This window comes from Acinonyx jubatus, chromosome E3, assembly GCF_027475565.1.
Source record: "Acinonyx jubatus isolate Ajub_Pintada_27869175 chromosome E3, VMU_Ajub_asm_v1.0, whole genome shotgun sequence".
Classification (NCBI taxonomy): Eukaryota; Metazoa; Chordata; class Mammalia; order Carnivora; family Felidae; genus Acinonyx; species Acinonyx jubatus.
In genome coordinates this window covers 30427290-30436304 of record NC_069398.1, presented here as the reverse complement: position 1 = coordinate 30436304, position 9015 = coordinate 30427290, and positions in this window count along the sequence as shown.

The window sequence follows — 9015 nt, the reverse complement described above, 5'->3', positions numbered from 1 at the left end:
TCCTTTGTTCATATCCAACCTTTCTCACCCCCCGGAGCTCATTCCTGATCCTCTGAATGTCAGCTATAAATGTTACCTCTTCAGAGAGGACCACTCCGTCCCAGGCAGTGTCCCTTCCTTCGCCCCTTTTCATCCCACCCAGCATACACACACAGCTAATCCCTCTTGATCATGACAGTGGTAATAATTTTGTTACTTTTTTGCTTTATTTTGATCAGTCTTCCCCCCTAGACTCTCTAGCTCCATGATGGCAGTGTCCAAAACCCACTCATTCACTCCAATTTCCACATTTCCAATTGGCCACCCAAAGCACCTGGCAAGCGAGTGAAGGAACAAATGAACACATGAATGAAGAATGAATGAACGAGTGGGTGAATGACTTCAATCCACAAAACACCCCCAGGAGAGATTTTTACAGCCCAAGACACTGAGCTCAGCGAGTTACGTCCGGATGCAGGGAACACGCAATAAGTGAGGCTCCAAAGTCCTTTATTAGCAACAGACAAGTGTCATTAGATACAGTTTGCTGTCGAGTCAGAGCTGGCCCCTGGTGCACAGAGGGTCCCCATCAGGAGCAGCTCAGGCTGGGCACCCTGACACTCAGCCCTGCTCCTCAGGGTCCAGCCCGGGGATCCTACAAAGGAAGGGGTAAGACCCCCAGCGTGAGAGTCTCCTCGCAGACCTCCCCCTGCGGGGAGCTGGACTGACCCAGGACCCCCAGTGCTGTGCTCTGGGACATGCTGCTCCCAGCTGGTGACTGAGGACTCCAGGCCTCCCCAACAGCCTTGCCACGACCCTACGATGCTCCACCCCACAGCCCCTCCCTCATTCTTGCCTTCCCTCAGTGTTCACCCTACATCGTGGGCTTAGGGGACCCCAGTTTTTCCCACAAGTGTTTCTCCTAATAAAATTCTAACACGGGTCTTAGCACCCAATCTCGGGGGTGCAGAGGGAGTCCTATCTGCTTGTGAGGGGACCTGCAGGGATGAAGCTCCAAAACAGTCACTGTCCTGGGCAGTGGGGACAAAGAAGGGGGTCCCCAGCTGGAGCCCCATGAGGCTGCCAATGTGCTGGCAATTGGGTTGGGGGCACTGAAAGGGAGAAGCTTGAACTCGAGCAGTTTCGACTGCAGGTATTCCAACTCAAACCGGCAGAAGCGAAAAATGAAAGGCTCATGTATTAACCGAAAGTCCGGGGAGGTCTCCCTCCCGACCAGGGAGGGTGCAGGGTTCCGGCCTGCGGGGCGACTTCCCCGGCGCGCGGTCGGTCGTCCAAACGCCAACTTCCAGCTCAGCCAGTCTACGGGAAAGCCCACATGGAACGCTGTTTCTGATTGGCTCAGCTTGGGTCACATGCCCAACGTTGACCAATCACTTTGGCCAGGGAAATCAAGTGTTCTGATTGGCTAGGCCTGGACACGTGCCTGGGGCCTTGGCCCAGGGAGAAAAGCGCTGTTCCGCGTGGGAACGTGTGGAACGTTTACAGCTACTGTAAGAGGGGAGCTGAAGGGTGACCGCCAAGGGCAGTGTGCGCCCCACCTCGGGAAGCTGGGCAGAGAGGAGCCCCGGGGCCCACGGGGGCATCCTTTACTCAAAGTACGGGCTCACCCAGGAACAGGACCAGAGACATTCCCGTACATCCCAGAACTTTCCGGGGCCTCGTTGGTCTTATCTCCAAGGTCAGTGGGAAAACTGAAAGTGACGAGGATTGGCGTGGGGCAGACTGCTGCGGAGACAGGCTTGGTCTTGAGGAAACGGGACGGGTGTGTGAGGTCAGCTTTAAGAAGGAAAGGAAAGAGGCTGAGCCCAGGGTCTGGGCAGCAAGGGGAGGGAGGGGGTGGCCAGGAGTTTGAGCCAAGAACTCCCAGAGTGCGTGCTTTGTGCACAAATGTCCACCGAGAAGATCCCGTGAAGCAAGTAAATAAATAAACAAGGAACAGAGGTCTGGCCAGCCAGGTTAATCTTGATAAATGGGTCTGTACCCTCAGTCCCTTTTCCCCTCGGAATCCACAACCACCTTTGATGCCTTTCACAGCTGGGCCCAGATATTTCCTGGTTTGGGACAGTAGGGCATTTGGATTTTTTTAATGGCAGAATCTGGAAGCTAATTAGGCCATTACTCTTCAAAGATTTAATTTGCTTTGATGGGCCCATCTATAATCATATTTCCAAACAGCTTCTATTTAATTACTGCACAAAATGAATGAGGTCCTTGAGCAATTTGTGTCTGATAAACTCACCTCCTGTTTTAGTTCCAGAGACAAAGACAAGGGGGGGGAATAGATGGAGGGGGTGGGGGTAGGGGCTGACACCTCATGTGGCCATTGTCTCCCCACCTCCTGCCCGCCCCCGCCCCACCAGGAGAAGTGTTGTAGGGATCTTGTCTCAGAGCACTGATACCACAGCAGGAAGGACGCCGGTGGGAAAGGTGAGGCCCCACTTCCCTCTGGAAGGGGATCATCAGAGGTCCGGGGATAGAAGTCCCAAGAGGGCAGGGATTTTATCTAGCTTCTTTATATATATAAAGTTCATTTATTTATTTTGAGAGAGACAGTGTGTGTGTGCATGTGTGCATGAGGGGGCGGGGCAGAGAAAGAGGGAGAGAGAATCTCAAGCAGGCTCCGCACTGTCAGCACAGAGCCCAACTCCGTACTCGGTCTCACAAACCGTGAGATCATAATCTGAGCTGAAGTCAGGAGTTGGACGCTCAACCAACTGAGCCACCCAGGCGCCCCATCGTCTGGCTTCTTTACTGCCATAGCCCAGTGCCTGAACAGGGCTGGACAGCAAGAGGTGCTCGTAACTTAGCTCACTGCTAAGTGGGTGCATTGGGTGGACTTGACTGAAGTCTGTGTTCTTACTCCCTAAGGGGTGGGACAAAGGTGTTCACTGCCATGCTGGCCCTCTGCCATCTGATCACCTGTCAGGTAAGGAGTGTGTCATGTAGCCACCAGGGCACCTGTTGTCAAACCACCCAGCCTTCATTCTCCCTTTTTCTGGGGATGGCACCCTCAGTTGGTTATGAGGGACCTCCTTTCTCCCTATCCTCCGTCTTGGTGGGTATTATAAGTCGAGTGGTCTCCCCCTCCCTAAATTGGTATGTGAAAGTCCTAACCCCCAGTACTTGAGCATGTGACCTTATTTGGGAATAGAGTCGTTGCAGATGTCATCAGTTAGGGTGAGGTCATACTGGAGTAGCTGGGCCCTTAATCCAATAAGGCTGGTGTCCCTGTAAAAGGGGGAAAATCAGACAGAGACACACAAACTCAGAGAGGCCACCACATAAAGACTAGAGTGATATTACCACAAGGCAGGAAACCACCAGAAGCTGGGAGGGAGGCCGGGAATGGGCCTCCCCCAGTGCTTGCAGAGGGAAGATGGTCCTGCCGATGCCTTGTATGTCAGCCTCCAGAACTATGATACAGTACATTTCTGGTGTGTAGGTCACTCAGTTTGTGGTATTCAAAACATTTTTTTCTAAGTTTATTTAGAGAGAGAGAGAGTGAGTGGGCAGGAGAGGGGCAGAGAGAGAGAATCTCAAGCAGGTCCCACGCTGTCAGCACAGAGCCCGATGCAGGGCCTGGACTCACAGACCACGAGATCATGACCTGAGCTGAGACCGGGAGTCTGATGCTTAACCAACTGAGCCACCCAGGCTCCCCTGTGGTATTTTTTTTAAGTAAGCTCTACATCCAATATGAGACTCGCGCTCTCAACCCTGAGATCAAGAGGCACATGTTCTACTGACTGAGCCAGCCAGATGCCCCCAGTTTGTCATATTTTTAATGGCAGCCATCATGGACTAATACTGTGGGAGCATCAGTCACAACACCCCTACTTGCTCTGGCCCTGATGCTGATGTGATGCCACATCCCTGAAATTCGAATCCCATAGTTATGGTGAGGCCTGCCATACTCCACCCACCGGCTGATTTTCCTGTGGGGAACCCCCCTCCGGCTTCCCTTTCAACTCTCAGCTGCCTCAAGCCCCCTAATAGTGAGTGAGGCTTACGGTATTCGGAAGGTTTTTCTGTTGCTGGCAATCAGATGTTCCTGACTGATGCCAGAGCTACAGAGCTGCAAGGCAGATCCCCAGGCAGGGAGGGAACATCAGGGTTGCTCAGCATGGAATCACCCGCTCCTTCCTGCCCCGACCACACACATCGTTCGGCTAATCTGTATCATGTGTTTGGTTCAGGGATGCTGCCGTGAATAAGGCAGCAGGAAGAGAGATGATTAAATAAGCAATTATGGTACATCTGGGTGGGTGTTCTGACAGGGCTCTGTGGGTGCACAGATGAGGGGCACGTAACTCGGGGTGGGCAGGGTGGCTGGTTGCTAATGAGGAGGGAGCAGTGCTGCCAGGGGAAGGAGAGAATGGAGCTAGGGTGACCAGCTGTCCTGGTTTGCTGGGACTGTCCCAGTTTAGCATTGAAAGCCCTGAAACCTGGGAAGCCCCATGATATCCGGAAACCTGGAGTATTGGTTCCCCCCAAGATGGGGCACCCAGGGGATTGTGAGTGGCTGGAGCAGAGAATGTAGGACAAAGGACAGAAATTGAGAAGGGACAGGATCATCAGGAGACTTGCTGTCCACGGAGGAAGGTCGGATCTTAGCAAAAAGAAAGGGATAATCTAGGGACGCCTTATGCCAGAGCAGGACGTGCCAAGATCTGTGACGTTTCCAAGGGGCTCCTCTGGCTGCTGTGTGAAGAATGGGGTGTGGGGGTTTATGGGGGCAGACAGACCACCCTCGCACAGGTGCGCTGCGGGCAGGGCCCCGGGTGGCCATGGAGGTGATTCAGGCAGTGATTCTAAGCCTTTTTGGGGAGAGTGGTGGCAACAGACCCACTGTGAGACCCTGATGAGAGTCCTGGATGCTCTTCCCCATGGGATGCACGTGGCTATATGCACTCACGTGCTCTTTCTCTCTCTCTCTCTCTCTCTCTCTCTCTCTCTCTCTCTCACACACACACACACACACACACTGTTGCAAATGGTTTTGGGGATTTTACAGACGCCTAAGACCCACCATGGAGCCAAGATTCTGAACCCTCCATTAGAGCTCTGGGTGGTCACATACTGTGTTGGCATTTGCCATTTCTTTGACAATCCTGTGTCACATCTCTCCTTCCAGTACCTGCCTCCCACCCTGAGGGCCAAAGACACTGGACAACCCCCCCAACTCTCCTCCCCCACTCAGCAAGAGCAGAGGAAGACCACTAGGCTCATCCATCTGGCTCCTGGGTCTCATCAGCCCCAGGCTGTGGGACAGTGCCTTATCTTGGGCTTCTGTCGTGACGGGCCCTCTCCCAGGCTGTCACGGTGGTCTTTGCTTCCTTGGGCCTGCTGGTATAACAAGTAGGTGGTGGGCCCAGGGTTCGAACTTGGGTAGGTCTGACTCCCAGCACACTGCACTTCTGAATATCTCAGTGCCTGCAACGTATGTGTGTGCACTGTGTGTAAGATCGAAAGAGGGGAGGGGCATGCCCAGCACTCTCCTTTTTATTTGAAGATGATGTTACAGATGAAGGAACAGCCTGCACATGACTGAAATACAAATGGGTAAGCAATTTTGTTCCACTCCAAACTCCACGGACGAAATCGTGCCTGATGCATTATGACGGATTCTTGGGGGCAACGCAGCAGAAGTGCTCTGTCTTCTCCAAGGGGAAGTCCCAGTCTTTGACTTTACCATCCAGCATCCCGGCCCCCAGGAAAGAAAGCGCATACCAGGCATACATGTGATGATGCTGTCTCCAGGAAGCAGGAACCACTAGGAAAACAAATAATAAATAACATGATTCAAGAAGGAAGAGCATTTCCCTGCCTTCTCTTTAACCCATGGGGACAGTGATACTGATGGGGTTTTAAAGTCTCCGGGAAGGAGACACAATGTTTGGAGCTCCTGGGGAGGTAGGTATTGATGGGATGTTGGTATAGGCTACAGGCACCCGTTGCTTATCACTGGGGGGGGTCTGAAAATGAATGTGAACTATAAATTCCACCAGTAGAAACTTCCTAAGGTAGGACTTTAAAGCACTTGGAATTTTCGCAGCCAGCAGCCAGAGGTCTGGCCTTGGTCGACAAAGGGCTCAGTGTGGAGCAGACGGGCCCTGTCTGTGCTGTAACGTTGCCACCACCTCCAGTGCAGACCCACACACCGAGATGAGACACGGCTGTCCTGGCCCTGTCCCTTAGCCTTTAAGCCACGCCACTGGCCGCCATCAAGTGCCTGAGACTTTCCAGGGACCCTCTGGCTCGCGCTTCGCTGACCTAAGCAATGCTGTTGGCTCAGACCCTGGCCCGGCTGCCCCGCTCTCGTTCTTGCCGCCTACAGTTCATGAATCGGGAAACAAAGGCATCGATCCAGCCCACGTGGTCACCGAGGACGCAGTGTTTCGGGGCGTAGTTGGAGGAGAAACAACTTCAGCCACAGGTCATGGTGGAGGGAGACCCCAGCCAAGGCGGGCACTGCCTGTCCAGCCTGGAACGATCCCAGGAAAGAAACCGACTCTGCTGGAGCCACTGGCCCGGGGGTCTCTGCCAGGCTGTCCCGGGCAGGGGTCTGACCTCACCAGACCTCTTACTCCCTGCTGTTCACGTCACCCACCTCCCTGGGCTGTTGTGGGGGGTTAAAAGATAGATTCTTTGGGGGCACCTGGGGCTGCTGACAGCTTGGAACCTGGAGTCTGCTTCAGATTCTGTGTCTCCCTCTCTCTGTGCCCCTCTTCCACTTATGCTCTGTCTCCGTCTCTCAAAAATGAATAAACGTTAAAAAAAAAAAAAAAAAGATATATTCTTTAACTCAGGTCACCATAACAGAATACCACAGACTTGAGAGGCTTGAACAACAGAGATCTATTCTGTCACAGCCTGGTGGCCGGAAGTCCAAGATCAAGGTGTGAAGAGGATTGGTTCCTGCTGAGGCCTCTCTCAGTGGCTTATAGACAAACGTCTTCTCCCTTTGTCCTCATACGGTCTCTGTGTGTCTGTGTCCTGATCTCATGTTACAAGGACACCAACCAGAATGGATTAGAGCCTACCTTAATGACTCTATTTTAACTTAATCACCTCTTTAAAGACCCTGTCTTTGGGGCACCTGGGTGGCTCAGTAGACTCAGCTTCTGACTTCCGCTCGGGTCATGATCTCACGGTTTGTGGGTTTGAGCCCCACATCAGGTTTTATGCTGACAGTACGGAGCCTGCTTGGGATTTTCTCTCTCCCCCTCTCTCTCTCTGCCCCTCTGCCACTTGTGTGCACGTACTCTCTCTCTCTCTCTCTCAAATAAATTTAAAAAAATAAATAAAGACCCTGTCTTCAAATACAGTCACATTCTGAGGTCCTGGGGGGTTAGGGCCTTGACATACACATTTTGGGGGGGGGTGCATAATGCAGTCCATATCAAATGAAATGCTGCATAGAGACTGCTGGACACGTTGAAGGTGTTTGGTAAGCAGGAGGAGGCGTGATTCCCATCTTTAGGGCAGCTGAGAAGGCAGACAGAGACAGAGTATAGGAAACACTGCAGAGTTCTGGCATCTTTCCTCAGTCTGCCCTTCTGTCCACCAGGAAGCCGTCCTGGGCTTCATAGTTAATTCTTCCAGAGAGGAGGTAGTTCAGTGTGTGGCCTTGTGCAAACCTGGATCTCCCTAGAGCTTCTGATGATGGACTCATGGGGCCTTGCGGCAGGAATCCCAGGCCTGCTCCCCTACGGCCAGTGCCGATCATGGGATGTCAGCGGAACCTCCAGCCCGTGACGGGGTCATGGTGTCACAGTGTCACGACCTGCCTCTGTGCTCCTTCCCGTGTTTGAGTCCACTGGGTCATGGGGCAGGGAGGCAACCCAATTTCTGCCCCTCTGACTTTCTTTTTCCTGACCTGAACCTGTTGGCAAGATTTCCTCCCCGCGTGCCCCCAGAGCACCTCAGGATTGTTTAGCCAGGAATGACCTGGCCCCAAAAGCAGCGGGCAGGCTCTCTGGGCTCCATTCAGGGCCCAGCAGTCCAAGAGAAGGGTCAGAAGAGGGAGGTTTCCTTACAAAGCAAGAAGATTTCATAGCATCTCCTGGCCGTCTCTCTGGTGGCCTCCCCTTCTCCCCACAGATTTAAAAATCTGGCCAAGCCCAAGACAGGCTTTTCTAAGCTGGTTGTGTCAAGAGGGGGGTCCTCTTGGTCTGCACTGGCCCATCTTCCCACCACACATGGATGTCCTTTCTTCCCTGAAACTTTGACACATCATATCCATTGGAAGATAGTTTCCAAAACCGTCAGCAAATTGGTGATAATCTTCTGCACCAAAAATACAACTAAGGCTCTTGTTTTGTTTTTTTACATTTAAAAGTTGGATTGCAGTAGACTTCCCCCCTGGAGGCCTGTGTGTATGGAAACAATTGTTTCGAGTCCAGACGGTTTGACTTGATGCATTTTACAGGGGCGCCGTAGCCTGTGTCTGTTCATTATGCACCGAGCTGAGTTCTTGCCCCGACTAAGCCACACTTTGAATAACGGAATTTCTGCTTTTTCCTGGCCTGCCTGGTGGATCTCAAAAGCTATAAGCGGCATTTGGGGTGAAGCTTCAGGACCCGGATTGCTCAGAATGGAGCAAAGGCCACCCTCCTCCTCCAAATCTCTCCTTCCCCGAATCATGAGATTTCTCCCGAGGAGCGTTCGTGTCAGGTTGCCTACCCATCAAAGCTCCTTTCTTCTTTCCCTTGGAAATCTGATGAGATCAAAGTGTCAGCTTTCACCAGCAACAGCCTGAAGGAAGTGAGAAGGCAGATGGGCCTCGCCCACCTCCGCGCCCGAGCCATGCTGCCAACGCCTTTTGAAGGAAATGCTAGACTTTTCCCCCATGCACCTGGCTCCCCTGCAGATTCATAAATGGCAGTGCCTACAAGAAGTGGATGGGCTCCTCAAAGAATTCAAAATAGAGCTACCATATGATGCAGTAATTCCACTTCTGGGTATTTACCCAAAACACTTGAAAGCAGGGTCTCAAAGAGAAATTTTTTACAC